This window comes from Lutra lutra, chromosome 5 (assembly GCF_902655055.1).
Source record: "Lutra lutra chromosome 5, mLutLut1.2, whole genome shotgun sequence".
NCBI classification, from domain to species: Eukaryota; Metazoa; Chordata; class Mammalia; order Carnivora; family Mustelidae; genus Lutra; species Lutra lutra.
The window spans coordinates 159,039,721-159,056,171 of NC_062282.1; the positions used below are offsets into that span (position 1 = coordinate 159,039,721).

Genomic DNA, 16,451 nt, shown 5'->3' on the forward strand with positions numbered 1-16,451 from the left:
ATGTAATATAATCAAATACATCAGTGCTTGCCAAGATAAGTACTCTTAATTCCCTTTGTTTTTCTACCCATCAATCCACCCTCCTACTTCTGGCAACCATCAATTTGTTCTGTGTATTTGGAAGTCTTTTTTTTTGGGAGGGGGGACCTGGGTGACTCAGTGGGTTAAACCTCTGCCTTTGGCTCAGGTCATGATCTCAGGTTCCTGGGATCAAAACCCTGATCCGGCTCTCTGCTCAGTGGGGAGCCTACTTCCCCCTCTCTCTCTTCCTGCCTCTCTGCTTGTGATCTCTCTATCTGTCAAATAAATAAATAAAATCTTAATTTTTTAAAAAAAACCTGTTTTTTTTTTTGTTTTTTGTTTTTTGTTTTTTTGTCTATTTGTCCCCCTTACTTATTTTGTTGCTTATGTTCCACATGGAGTAAAATCATATGGTACTTGTCTTTCACAGATTTATTTCATTTAGCATTAGCTCCCTTAGCATTAGCTAATTTGCATTGGCTCCCTGATTAAGATTATAGATCTTAAAAAAGAAAAGCATATATATATATTTGCCAATGCAAATATATATATATGCTTTTCTTTTTTAAGATCATATTTATTTCACAGATAGAGAGAGAGAGATCACAAGTAGACAGACAGGCAGGCAGAGGGAGAGAGGGAATCAGATTCCCGTTGAGCAGAAAGGGTGATGTGGGGCTTGATCCCAGGACCCTGAGATCATGACCTGAGGTAAAGGCTGGGGCTTAACCCACTGAGCTACCCAGGCACCTCATACCACCTTTCTTTATGCATCTATGAAATCATGGCCATTTGAGTTTTCCACATCTTGAGTTCTTTTAAAGATTTATTTATTTTAAAGGTTTTTTTTTATTTTTTTATTTTTTTATTTGACAGAGATCACAAGTAGGCAGAGAGGCAGGCAGAGAGGAGGAAGCAGGCTCCCCGCCGAGCACAGAACCCAATGCGGGGCTCGATCCCAGGACCCTGGGATCCTGACAGGTTAAGGAGGCCTTAACCCACTGAGCCACCCAGGCATCCCTAAAGATTTGTTTTAGAGACAGATTGAGAGAAACAGATGCACACATAAGCAGGAAGGACAGAGAGAAAAAATACCAACCAGACTTCACACTGAGTGTGGGGCCTCACATGGGGTTTAATCTCAGGTCCCTGAGCCCAAACCAAAAGTTGGATGATAACTGACTGAATCACCTTGGCTCCCCAGATATCTTCACTATTTTAAATAATGTTGCATTAAACACAGGACATTGCATATATTTTTAAATTAGTGTTTTTATTTTCATTGGGTAAATACCCAGTAGCAGAATCATTGGATCATATGGTAACTCTATTTTTAATGTCTTGATGAACTCCCATACTGCTTTCTACAGTGGCTGTACCAATTAACATTTTCAGCAACAGTGTTTAATGGTTCCTTTTGATCCACATATTTACAAATACTTGTTATTTCTTGTATATATATATTTTTTATTCTGGCCATTCTGATATGTGTTCTGACCATCCTGAAAAATCTCTTTGTGATTTTGATTTGCATTTTCCTGTTGATTAGTAATATTGAATATCTTTTCATGTGTCTGTTGAACAACTATATCTTTTCTTTGGAAAAAATATCTATCTAAGCCCTCTGCCTGTTTTTAAACTTGATTATTTGCTTTATATTTCATGATGTTGAGTTATAGAAGTTCTTTTTTTTTGTTTCAAGTTTTTATTTAAATTCTAGTTAGTTAACATGTAGAGTAATATTGGTTTCAGAAGTATAATGTAGGGATGCCTCGGTGGCTCAGTTTGTTAAGCGGCTGCCTTTGGCTCAGGTCATGCTCCCAGTGTCCTGGGATCGAGTCCCATATCGGGATTCTTGCTCAGCAGGGAGCCTGCTTCTCCCTCTGTATCTGCCTGCCTCTCTGCCTATTTGTGATCTCTCTCTCTCTCTCTGACAAATAAATAAAATCTTAAAAAAAAAAAGAAGTATAATGTAATGGGGCGCCTGGATGGCTCAGTGGTTAAAGCCTCTGCCTTCGGCTCAGGTCATGATCTCAGGGTCCTGGAATCGAGCCTGCTTCTCTCTCTCCCTCTGTCTGTCTCTACCTACTTGTGATCTCTCTCTGTCAATTAAATAAATAAAAACTTTTTTAAAAAGAAGTATAATGTAATGATTCATCTCTTACTTATAACACCCAATGCTCTTCTTAACAAGTGACATCCTTAATAACATCGCCCATTTAGCCCATCCTCCATTCACTCTCCTGCCCATCAACCTTCAGTTTGTTCTCTGTTGTTAACTGTTTCTTATGGTTTACCTCCCTTTTATTCCCCTTCCCGTATGTTCATCTTTCTCTTATGAGCTTTTTATTTTCTAACTTGTAATTTTTATAGAAATATTTTATTTTTAATAATACAAAGTTCTTGGGGCACCTGGTGGCTCAGTGGGTTAAAGCCTCTGCCTTCAACTCAGGTTATGATCTTAGGGTCCTAGGATCGAGCACTGCATTGGACTCTCTGCTCAGCAGGGAGCCTGCTTCCACCCCCCACTCCACTGGCTGCCTCTCTGCATACTTGTGATCTCTGTCTCTCAAATAAATAAACAAAGTCTAAACAAAAGAATATGAAGTTCTTGCTGAAGTCCCAAAAGTTCATTTTCGCTTTTGTTTCCTTTGCCTTTGCAGAGACATGTCTTGAAAGAAGTTGTTTTGGCCAGTGTTGAAGAAGTTACTCCCTATATTCTCCTCTAGGATTTTGATATATTCCTCTCTCACACTGAGGTCTTTCATCCATTTTGAGTTGATCTTTGTGTATGGTGTAAGAGAATTGTTGCGTTTCATCCTTCTATACATGGCTGACCAATTTTCCCTGCACCATTTATTGAAGAGACTGTCTTTTTTCCACTGGATATTTTTATCCAACTTTGTTGAAGATTATTTGACTATAGAGTTGAGGGTTCATATCTGGGCTCTCTACTCTGTTCCAATGGTCTATGTGTCTGTTTTAGTGCCAGTACCATGCTGTCTTGGTGATCATAACTTTGTAGTAAAGCTTGAAATCAGTCAACATCATGCCTCTAGTTGGTTATTCTTTTTCAACATTTCCTTAAAAATTCAGGGTCTTTAAAAAAAAATCAGGGTCTTTTCTGGTTCCATACAAACTTTAGGATTTTTTTTCATCACTTTGAAAAAATGTCAGTAGGAATTTGATTGGGATTGCATTGAAAGTATAGATTTCTCTCACCAATATAGACATTTTAACAATGTTTACTCTTCTGATCCATGTCACTGGAATCCTTTCCCATCTTTTTGTGTCTCTGCATTTTTTTTCATAAGTTTTCTGTTATTCTTTGAGTACAGATTATTTACCTCTTTGGTTAGATTTATTCCAAGGTATCTTACTATTCTTGGTGATACAGTAAATGGAATCAGTTCTCTAATTTTCCTTTCTATATTTTCAAAGAGGCAGCTTATGGAATGGGAAAAGATATTTGCAAATGATGCTACAGACAAAGGGCTGATATCCAAGATCTATAAAGAACTTCATTAACTCAACACCAAAAAAACAGATAATCAAGTAAAACAAAGGGCAGAAAACATGAACAGGCACTTCTCCAAAGAAGACATATGAAGGCTAACAGACACATGAAAAAATATTCATCATCATTAGCCATCAGTGAGTTTTAAATCAAAACCACATTGAGATACCTCCTTACACCAGTTAGAATGGCCAAAATTAACAGGACAGGAAATAACAAGTGTTGGAACGGATGTAGAGAAAGGGGAACCCTCTTACACTGTTGGTGGGAATACAAGTTGGTGTAGCCATTTTGGAAAACTGTGGAGATTCCTGAAGAAATTAAAAACAGAGCTTTCCTATGACCCTGCAATTGCACTACTGGGTATTTACCCCAAAGATATAGATATAGTGAAAAGAAGGGCGATATGCATGCCAATGTTCATAGCAACAATGGCCACAATTGCTAATCTGTGGAAAGACCTAAGATTCCCTTGAACAGATAAGTGGATAAAGATGATATGATCCATATATACAATGGAATATTACTCAGCTATCAGAAAGTATGAATACCAAACTTCTGTATCAGCATGAACGGGACTGGAGGAGATTATGCTGAGTGATAAATCAAGCAGAGAGAGTCAATTATCACATGGGTTCACTTACTTGTGGAGCATAAAGAATAACATGGAGGACATTAGGAGAAGGAAAGGAAAAGTGAATTGGGTGAAATCAGAGTGGGGGTAGAAGCATGAGAGACTGTGGACTCTGAGGAACATCCTGAGAGTTTTGGAGGGTAAGGTAAGGGTAAGGGTAGGGGGAATATGAGCCTAGTGGTGAGTATTAAGGAGGGAACATATTGCATGGAGCACTGGGTATGGTGGATAAACAAAGAATCTTAGAACACTGAAAAATAAAATAAAATACAAAATTCACCTACTACATGTGATAAAGTATTTTCCTTTTATAGTTTATGAATTATTTTGTTGTATGATGTACATTAACTAACAATATATATTTTAAAGAGTCCAAACATATCATTTAAAATATTTTATTCATAGTATTTAATATATTCCAGCCATCTATGTTTAGTAGTTATTTATAACCCTGTTCCATGGGATACTACAGAAACATTTCTAATTCACACTACAGCACTTATTTATTATTTATTGAAAGTCTGTCTTTTCCCTATCAGGTTTTCCTACCTTTTTTATCATAGATTAATTGATGATATAGTTATGGGTATTTTATGGTCTCTCTATATATCTCCATTGATTTATTTGAGTATGTTTATTAGAGTGCCATAATTTGTTTCGGTTACTAGCTTTTTAAGATGTTACATAATATGAAATTCTGAACGCACAGTTTTTTTTTTTTTTTTTTTAAGATTGCCTTGAATATTCCAGGTCTTTTATGGTCTTATATGTATTTCGTGACTATTTGCTATACTTCTTTGAAAATTGTTACTGGTAATTTGATAAAGATTGCAGTGAATCTGTAGACTTCTTTGGGTAATACTGACATTTTACCAACATGAATTCTTCCAATCCATGAAAATGTTGTATCTTTCCATTTGTTTGTGTTATCTTAAGTTTATTTAATCAACCTCTTATGTTTTCAGGGTACAGGGCTTTAACTTCCTTGGTTAAATTAATTTTCAGGTATTTCATTTTTTATGCTGCAACCTTAAAAGAGATTCTTTTCCTATTTTCTCTTTATGCTACTTAATTATTAGCATGTAGAAATACAAATTATTTCTGTATATCCATTCTGAATCTTGTAACTTTATTGAATTCATATATATATTCTAATTTTCTGATATTTTACATTTTCTATGTATAATATGTCATTTGACAATAGTCAGATTAATTTATTCCTTACCAATTTGGAGACCTTTTATTTCTGTTTTTGTTTGTTTGTTTGTTTGTTTTCTTTTCTGTGATTGCTGTATTTATAACTCACAGTAGTATGTTCAACAAAAGTGGTGAAAGTGGGCATCCTTATCTTGTTCCTGAATATACAGGAGAAGCCCTCAGTTTTTCACTTTCTATTATGATGTTAGTTTTGGGGTTTTTCCCACTATTTTGACTTATTATGTTGAGGGACAGGTGATGGAAATGGTGCAATCCAGGTCCTTTGTCCCTGGAGAGGAATTTCAGGGTATGCAGCTTCTCAGGGAAGCTCTCTTTAGAAGACCAAATAATCCCCCATTGTGTCCAAGGCATTTTTCAGATCACAGGTTCCACACTGTCTGCCTCTCAGTTGTTTACCTGCATTCTCTCCAGGAGCAGAGCACTGCCCCCAGGCTCTATCCCAGGCAAACCTTCTGACTTTGTTTTTTTGTTTGTTTCTTTGTTTCTTAAAAGATTTTATTTAAATTCAAGCTAGTTCACATATAGAGTAGTATTAGTTTCAGGTGTAGAATTTAGTGATTCAACAGTTGCATATAACACACAGTACTCATTACATCAAGTGCCCTCGTTAAAGTCCATCACTCATTTACTCCATCCTCTTCACACACATTCCCTTCAGCAACCATCAGTTTATTCCCTGTATTTGAGAGTCTCTTATGATTTGCCTGACTGTCTGTCTTTATCTTCTTTTATTTTTCTTTCCCTTATCCATGTTCATCTGTTTTGTTCCTTAAATTCAACATATGAGTGAAATCATATGGTATGTGCTTTTCTGTGAGAGACCCATCAATTGGACTACTAGGTATTTATCCAAAGGGTATAAAAATAGTGATTTGAAGGAGTACATGCACCCCAGTATTTGTAATAACACTATTCACAAAAGCCAATTCATGGAAAGAGCCCCAATGCCCATCAGCTGATGGATGGATAAAGAAGATATGGTCTATCTACCTGTATCAATTTATATAAATATATATGTAGATATATCTATAGATACTTGCTCTATATAGAGCAAGTATATGAAAGTAGAGCAAGTATATGAATATATATTTATATTTATAATATATTATATATAATAATTATATAATATTCCATATATATATATATATATATATATATATATGGAATGAATATACCATCCATTGTATTCAGAAGACTGCCTGGCATATATTTATAGTTGACCAATGTAACTATGTACTTAAGTGATAAATCCAGTTTAGAAAAAAAAATTTTTCGTCTACGGCCATACCACCCTGAACGCGCTGGATCTCGTCTGATCTCGGAAGCTAAGCAGGGTTGGGTCTGGTTAGTACTTGGATGGGAGAAAAAAAATTTTTTCTTAGAATTCATGACATTCAGTATACTCATTTTAAAATGGAAAGAACTAGGGCCAGAGAATGAAAGGGAATGTACTAGCTTAAACACTTTGATTATGCTTATTTAAAAATGGTATGCTTGGGGGGCACCTGGGCGGCTCAGTGGTTTAAAGCTTCTGCCTTTGGCTCAGGTCATGATCTCAGGGTCCTGGGATCAAGCCCCGCATTGGGCTCTCTGCTCGGCAGGGAGCCTGCTTTCCTTCCTCTCTCTCTGCCTGCCTCTCTGCCTGCTTGTGATCTCTGTCTCTCAAATGAATAAATTAAAAAAATTTAAAAAAAATGGTATGCTTGGGTCTGTATCAATTATACCACACTGACTCTATGTTTACTTGATTTGTGTCAAGTGAATTTAGGTTTTTTAAAATATTTTATTTATTTATTTGACACAGGGAGAGAGAGATCACAAGTAGGCAGAGCAGCAGGCAGAGAGAGGGGGAAGCAGGCTCCCTGCGGTGAGAGAGCCCAATGCGGTGCTCAATCCCAGGACCCCGAGACCGTGACCCGAGCCGAAGGCAGTGGCTCAACCCACTGAGCCACCCAGGCGCCCCGTGAATTTAGTTTTTATGCATTGTAATAGTGTCAGAATTAGGGCATCAGGGAAATAATTAGAAAAAAAAATCTATCTGTATCACAAATGTTCAAGTTTAAGAAATATTTTAAGTAGAAATAGATTTCCCAAACTTAGAGAAAATGATACAGAGCACTATAAAAATAGATGATAAAGAAAAATAATTAAAACCAATTTTTGTACCCTCAGAAATATTAAGCTTAATATTTAACTTGTCATACAACTTAAAACATATAAATTCATTCTTCTAGATTAAATAAAGTGCATTGGACTCCATTTGCTATTTTCTTCCTCCTCACAGAGGTCTGGTCAGATATTTCCAGCCACGTGGGAAAAGACAACAGCTCAAAAGCAAGAGTGTGTGGTGTCAGATAACTAGTATGGCTTTTTCATATAACGATATAACTCTATTTATTAATTGATGTCCACATTTTGCATCTCTTTTCTATCATATTTGAAATGCTTTAAAATTATTCTGTGTACAAAAGATTTTATTTGGAATATTTAACTAATAATTCAGGATATGGCTTATAAAGATACATGTTTCATCATAAATATACCAAGGACTCTCAAATGAAAGGCTTTTCTTCTTCTTTCTTCCTATTCTTCCAAATCTGCTTACTTAACATACATGAAATTCAGACATACACTGGGAATGACATAATGAAGAGGTAATAAACCCTAACATGCATGTCAGGAGAGTAAACATGGACATACCTTATAAACACAAAATAGATTAATTCTTACATAAAAACATTCTTGGAAAGGAGAAAGAATTAACAGAAAGCTGATGTGTCTTTATTCTCCTTTGTCCCATATAGATGGAAAACATGACCAACCACTCAGCAGGGATGGAATTCTTCCTCATGGCATTCTTTGACACCAGAGAGCTCCAGGTTTTACATGGCTTTCTGTTTTTTCTCATTTACCTAATGACTCTTATGGAGAATCTTCTCATTATTATCCTGATCACTTTGGGATCAGTGTCTTCACATCCCCATGTACTTCTTCCTGAGAAACTTATGACTTTTTGATGCTTGCATCATTTCCATCACACTTCCAAAATTTATCCTGAACTCTTTACCCAACAGAAACACCATTTCATTCTCAGGATGTGTGTTAGAGCTGTTGCTGGTGATCAGCTTTGCTAGACCTGAGTTTTTCCTTCTAACTGTCATGCCCTATGACTGCCCTGTCGCCAACTGTCACCCACTGCACTATGATGTCATCAGGAACAAGAGAGTCTGTGTGAAGATGACAGCTGCCTCCTGGTTTCTTGGGAGTGTCTTTGGGGTCTTATACTCAGCTGACACTTTCTCTTTATCTTTCTGTATCTCCAGAAAAGTTCCTCAGTTTTTCTGTGATGTCCCCTCCTTACTGAAGAGCTCTTGTTCAAAGTCCCAAGTCACAATAGATATTACTAAGGCAACTGGGTTTATGTATGCACTTTTCTGCTTGGTATCCATCAGATTTTCATATATTTACATTTTCAATACTGTGTTGAGAATGCCATCATTATAAGGGTGGTCAGAAACCTTTTCCACTTGTATGCCCATCTCACAGTTGTAACATTTATTGTGATAGGCACCATTGCCTATCTGAAACCAGTCCTTAATTCCCCACATCATTTGAAATTTTTTGTGTCTGTGTTCTATTCTGTGTTGCCTTCGTCTTTGAACCCCATAATATATAGCCTAAGGAACAAGGAAATCAAGGCAGCTGTGAAGAATTTTCTATGGAAAATAATTCATTATGTATACTCTGTGGAAAAAACAATATAACTATCATCTATAAAGCTAAATTCCATGTTCTTAAAAATGATACAGGTTTCTTATAATCTAGGGTGGACATTAGTATCCTATATAATAAAATATTCACTTTATTTAAAAGTGCTAAATTTTAAATTAGCACTTAATTTAAAGTGCTAATTTAAATTAAGCCTGGGAGGCTCAGTGGGTTAAAGCCTCTGATTTAGGCTCAGGTCATGGTCTCAGGGTGCTGGGAACGAGCCCCGTGTCAGGCTCTCTGCTCCAGGGGGAGCCTGTTTGCCGCCCCCCCACCTTTGCCTGCCTCTCTGCCTGCTTGTGATCTCTGTCTGTCAAATAAATAAATAAAATCTTTAAGAAAATAAAAAAATAAAAGTGCTGAGACAAAGTTGATATGTTCATGAATATTAATAAGTACTCATTATCTTAGAACCTCCAAAAGTGGCATATTCATTTCCTAGAATCTGTCCATGTAAATTAAGTTTCAAAAACAGTGTGACAGTATTTAAATTACTTACTAAAGGTGTTTATGTACTATCATTTTTGAATCTGTGAATATATTACTTTACATGGCAAAAAGGAACTCAGTAGAGGTAATTAAATTAAGAAACACAAGATGAGGTGATTATTCTGGACTATCCAAGGGGCCCTAATCTAATCATTAAAAGTGAAATATTTCCAGAATTTTGTAGAGGGAGATGAGTCTATAGAAGTGTGGTTTCCATTGCTGGCTGTAATGATGGAAGGTGCTCATGAGCCACTGCATAGACAGAGGCAGTCTCTGGAGACTAGAAAATGTGGGAACATATACATTACTGGGACCCAATTAAAGGATGCATCCATACTTGTTACATATTCATTTTAGCCAATATTGATTGGAGTTAAATTTCTAAATTACAAAGATTTAAAACAAAGCATGCTATTAAACCACAGGACTTGTGAGAGTTTGCTACAGCAATAACAGAAATTTAACAAAAGCATTAATAACTTGCCTTTTTAAATAGCTCTTAAAAAAGAATTTCTTTAGCAAGACAGGAAACAACATGTGTTGGAGAGGATGTGGAGAAAGGGGAACCCTCTTACACTGTTGGTGGGAATGCAAGTTGGTGCAGCCACTTTGGAAAACAGTGTGGAGATTCCTCAAGAAATTAAAAATAGAGCTTCCCTATGGCCCTGCCATTGCACTACTGGGTATTTACCCCAAAGATACAGATGTAGCAAAAAGAAGGGCCATCTGTACCCCAATGTTTATAGCAGCAATAGCCACGGTCACCAAACTGTGGAAAGAACTAAGATGCCCTTCAACGGACGAATGGATAAGGAAGATGTGGTCCATATACACTATGGAGTATTGTGCCTCCATCAGAAAGGATGAATACCCAACTTTTGTAGCAACATGGATGGGACTGGAAGAGATTATGCTGAGTGAAATAAGTCAATCAGAGAGAGTCAATTATCATATGGTTTCATTTATTTGTGGAGCATAACAAATAACATGGAGGACAAGGGGAGATGGAGAGAGGAAGGGAGTTGAGGGAAATTGGAAGAGAGTTGAGGGAAATTTATGGACTCTAAAAAACAACCTGAGGGTTTTGAAGGGGTGGGGGGGTGGGAGGTTTGGGGGAACCAGATGATGGGTATTACGGAGGGCACGGATTGCATGGAGCACTGGATGTGGTGCAAAAATAATGAATACTGTTGCACTGAAAAGAAATAAAATATTTAAAAAAATTTCTTTAGAATATGTGTGCAAACTCTGAAACTGAAGGTTTTAGTTAAAAAAAGAAGAAATAGGGGCGCCTGGGTGGCTCAGTGGGTTAAGCCACTGCCTTCGGCTCAGGTCATGATCCCAGGTCCTGGGTTCGAGCCCCACATCAGGCTTTCTGCTCAGCAGGGAGCCTGCTTCCTCCTCTCTCTCTGCCTGCCTCTCTGCTTACTTGTGATTTCTCTCTGTCAAATAAATAAATAAAATCTTTTAAAAAAAATAAAATAAAAAAAGAAGAAATATACAACAAAATATAATTTTGCAAAATAATTTATATTATACTGCTGTTCTTATCCACTAAATGTTCTGCACTATCATTTTTATTTTATATGGAAAATATATATCCATTATAAATAAATAAATAAATAAATAAATAAATAAATAAATAAATAAATAAATAAAATTATCTTTTTAATATTAAGCTTTAGTATAGAAAGTTTGGATTTTTAATATCTTATTAAAGTTATACTTGATTTTTATTACTTTTAAATTAATTTAAAGTATTTAATAACTTTTGTTTCTTCAACTAGGGAAGTTTTTAATTCCTATATGGTATTTGTTGTTGAAACTCAATAAAGTTTATCCATTGCCAACTCTAGAGTTAGCTACCTGTAGAGGGATGGTGTGAGCAGTGTTTTGGGCAGAGCTGGACAGGGGATGCTGGAATGGCTGTACCATGAGTACCAAGGACAAGGCAGTGGCCAGCACTCCAAGATGATCAACAAGAACCTGCAAGAAGGTGGCATGGGAGGTGAAGTTGCTGCTTTTGGGTGGTGAGGAGTCAGGGAAGAGCACCATTGTCAAGCAGATGAAAATCATCTATGAGAACAGCTACTCAGAAGAATTCTGGCAGTAGCATGCAGTCCTATACAGCAGCACCATCCAGTTCATCATGAGCATTGCCAAAGCTATGGGAAATCTGCAGAATGACTTTGCCAACACCTCCTGCACAGATGAGGCTACCCAGTTGTTTGCAGTTTCTTGCACTGCTAAGGAGCCAGGTGTGCACCCTGAGGGTCTGTCTGTTGCCATCTCACAGCTCTGGGATGACCACGGTATGCAGGCCTGCTTGGCCTCCTATAAGAGTATTAGCTTAAGGACTCCACTGCCTACTACCTAGATGACCTGGAGCATATTGCTCCGAATGACTATATTCTGACACAGAAGGAGGTTCTAGGGACCAGTGTGAAGATGACGGACAATATGGGGAGTCATTTAACCTTTGAGAATCTAACCTACAATATGTTTGATGTGGGTGATCAGTGATCCGAGTGGCAGAAGTAGATCCACTCCTTTGAGAGGGTCACAGTCATCATCTGCTACATAACCTTAAGTGCTATGACCTGGTGTTAGTAGAGGATGAGGAGATGAATCACATGCATCATAGCATAAAGCTGTTTGACAGTATCTGCAACAACCAGTGGTTCACAGACTGCTCCAATATTCTTTTCATCAACAATGAGGACCTGTTTAAGGATGCAATCACTCACAGCCCCCTGACCATCTGCTTCCCTGAGTACACAGGGGCCAAAAGTATGACTAGGTAGTCAGCTATACCCATAAGTCTGTGGACCTGAATAAGTACAAGGATACCAAGGAGATATATACACACCTCACCTGCACTGCCAACACCAAAATATGCACTGGTGTTTGATACTCTCTGCAACTTCATCAGGAACAAAATGAAGGAATGTAGCCTCTTCTGAGGGGCAGTGGGGCCTCAAAGTATGAGTCAACGCCAACTCTGATGAAGATGGGAAAAAGAGGACCATACTTCCCAACTGCTCCTCAACTTGATCCAGGTGTTAGTGTTGCTAATGACCATAATACACCCCTCCTGGGCATATGTTCTGAATTTAACCATTGTCTTATTCTGTGATGGAATAGGAGAGACCATGCTGGGTCTCCCAAGGTCTGTGGCTGGAGGGGCACTCATTTCTCCACCATTTCTGAGCCTCCAAAATCCTGTGGCTGGAAGAGCACTCACTTCTCCACCTTGGACTCCTGGCTTTGCTAAACACCAATCCGTGATCCAGCCCAATTTCAAACGTTCATAGGAGCATCCTGTACGTCCCACCTCTCCTGGTACTCCAAGGCTACAAAGGAAAAATCAAAAGAAACATGAGAGGCCGCTAATCCTGGAGTCTACATGCTCATTTTATAGCTTAAAAATATGAAAAAAAAAGTGAAATTAAAGGGGAAACAAGATACAAAACTAGAAACCTAGAAAAACTTTTTTTAAGAAAAAAACTATTTAAAAGTGTCATATCATGACTAGCACACACCCAGTACCCTTTCAGTGATTACATATTTTGAGTGTTTCTGTGAGTTTGTACCAATCCTTGTGCTAACTTCCCCCTGTGCTGGCAGTATCCCTTCCCTGTCCTCCACAGAATTGGATTCCAAGCACAGTTTCAGACAACTGCCAACATCACTAATGGTTCTATCACAGTGGCCCTGATTCCTGGTTCCATTAACCTAAAAGTAGTTCCTTAGCTCTAACTTAGGAACCACCACTGCCTGCTGAGGGTCATACTAATTATGTGCATTCCCCTGTCCCAGGTCCTTCAGGATTGAAGACCTCCTTATTTTCTTCTCTTTCCTTCCCATGTTTATTTGTTTTTTTTGTCTCTTAAATACCACATATGAATGAAAACATATGGCATTTGTCTTTCTCTGACTGACTTATTTCACTTAGCATAGTACTCTATCTCCATGCATGTCTTGTAAATGGAGAGATTTCATTTCTTTTTTGGCAGAGTAACATTCCATTCATGTTTCATTCTCTATCAATTGATGGACATTTGGGCTCTTTAATTTGGCTATTGTTGATAATGCTGCTGTAAGCATCAGGATGCATGAATACCTTCAAATTAGATAATTTCAGTAAATACCTAAGAGTGAAATTGCCAGATCATATGTTAGTTCTATTTTTAAATTTTTGAGGAATCTCCATACTGTTCTCCAGGGTGGCTGCACAAGTTTGTGTTCTTACCAACAGTGCAAGAGGATTCCCATTTCTCCAGATCCCCACCAACATTGTTGTTTCCCTTGTTGTTGAGTTTAGCCATTCTGAGAGGTGTGAGTGATAACTCATCATAATTTTGATTTGCATTTCTCTCATGTTGAGTGATATTGAGCATCTTTTCATGGATCTGTGGGCTATCTGTATGCCTTTTTTGGAAAAATGTCTATTCATGTCTTCTGTGGGGCTGCTTTTTTTGATTTTTCAACTTGGTTTTTGTGAGAAAGAGCATCAGCATTAAAGTCTTGCTAGGGTCAGTGTGACATTTTCAGTTGCCAATATTCTCATCATGAGGACATTATTTTTCAAGTCTGAAATCATACTTTTATTGAAATATACTTAAGTGGAAATCTTTGTGAAATTTGTTATTTTAATTACATGACACTCTTCTTCACATATTAAATGATGTTTGCATCTACCATTACCTTCAATTCCATTGTAAAACTCAATATGACTTATCCATTCATAATTTGATGAACATGTGGGTTCTTTCATGATTTGACTATTGTTGAAAATGCTGCTATAAACATCAGGGTACATGCACCACTTCAAATTAGTATTTTTGTATTCTTTGAATAATATCTGATAGTGTAGTTCTGGGATTGTAAGGTAGTTAAATTGTTTAAATAATTTTATTTATTTATTTGACATAGAGATATAGAGAGACATTGAGAGAGAACACAAGCATGGGGGAGAGAGAAACAGGCTTCCTGATGAACAGAGAGCCTGATGTGGGTCTCCGTTCCCAGGACCCTGGGTTCATGACCTGAGCAAGGGCAGACACTTAATGATGGAGCCACTTAGGTGTCCCAGGTAGTTCTATTTTTTAAATTTCTGATGAAACTCTATACTGTTTTTCAGAAAAGTTGCACCAGTTTGCATTCCCACCAACAATGCAAGAGTGTCCCGTCCTCTCCACAACCTTGCCAACACCTGGTGCATTGTGTATGGTTGATTTTACACCTGTCACTTTGACAGGTGTAAAGTAATATTGTAATTTTGATTTGTATTTCCCTCATGATGTGTGCTGTTGAGCAGATTTTCTTGTCAACTGGCCATCTGCCTTTCTTCTTCGTAAAGGTGTGTATTAATAGTTTCTGCCCATTGTAATTGGATTTTTCATTTTTAGATGTTGAGTTTAAGGAGTACTTTATGTAATTTAGTTAATAATTCAGGGTGGGATGGGGAGATGGTAAGGGTTAAATAGGTGAGGGGAATGAAGGGTAGCACTCGTTATGAGTAGCACTGTGTGTTGTATATAAGTGCTGAATCACTAAATTGTACACCTGAAACATATTATGCTGTATGTAACGAACTCTAATTTAAATAAAAACATAAATGCACGAATAAAAAACAAACAAAGAAATCCTCAGTATGACTTATTGGACATTCTAATTATTTAATCCTGTTTGAGACACATGATTTGCCAGATACTATATATTTTTTATTTATTTCTTTTCAGTGTAACAGAATTCATTGTTTATGCACCACACCCAGTGCTCCATGCAATACGTGCCCTCTGTAATACCCACCATCTGGCTCCCCCAACCTATTACCCCCCATCCCTTCAAAACCCTAAGATTGTTTTTCAGAGTACACAGTCTCTCATGGTTCATCTCCCCCTCCAGTTTTCCCTAACTCCCTTCTCCTCTCCATCTCCCCATGTTCTGTGTCCTATTTTGTATGCTCCACAAACAAGCTAAACCATATAATAATTGACTCTCTCTGCTTGACTTATTTCACTAAGCATAATCTCTTCCAGTCCTCTCTATGTTGATACAAAAGTTGGGTATTCATCCTTTCTAATGGAGGCATAGTACTCCATAGTACATATGGACCACACCTTCTTTATCCATCCGTCCATTGAAGGGAATCTTGGTTCTTTCCACAGTTTGGCCACTATGGCCTTTACTGGTATGAGCATTGGGGCACAGATGGCCCTTCTTTTCACATCTGTATCTTTGGGGTAAATAGCCAGGAGTGCAATTGCAGGGTCATAGGGAAGCTCTGTTTTTAATTTCTTAAGGAATCTCCACACTGGTTGCCAAAGTGGCTGCACCAACTTCCACTCCCAACAACAGTGTAATAGGGTTCCCCTTTCTCCACATCCTCTCCAACACACGTTATTTCCTGCCTTGCTAATTTTGGCCATTCTAAGTGGTGTAAGGTGGTATCTCAATGTGGTTTTATTTGAATTTCCCTGATGGCTAGTGATGATGAACATTTTTTCATGTCTGACAACCATTTGTGTCTTCATTGGAGAAGTGTCTGTTCATATCTTCTGCCCATTTTTGGAGATGATTCTCTGTTTTGTGTATGTTGAGTTTAAGAAGTTCTTTATAGACCTTGGATATCAACCTTTTGTTGTACTGTCATTTGTGAATATCTCCTCCCATTCCGTGGGTTGCCTCTTTGTTTTGTTGAATTTTCTATGCTGTGCAGAAGATTTTGATCTTCATGAAGTCCCAAAAGTTTATTTTCGCTATTGTTTCCTTTGCCTTTGGAGATATATCTTGGAAGAA

The 16,451-nt window shown here is 37.5% G+C and overlaps 1 pseudogene; it reads left to right on the forward strand.

The window, feature by feature from the left end:
- Positions 1-11,641: 11,641 nt before the first annotated feature.
- On the forward strand, positions 11,642-12,610 carry LOC125100530 (guanine nucleotide-binding protein G(i) subunit alpha-2-like; annotated as a pseudogene).
- Positions 12,611-16,451: the final 3,841 nt, after the last annotated feature.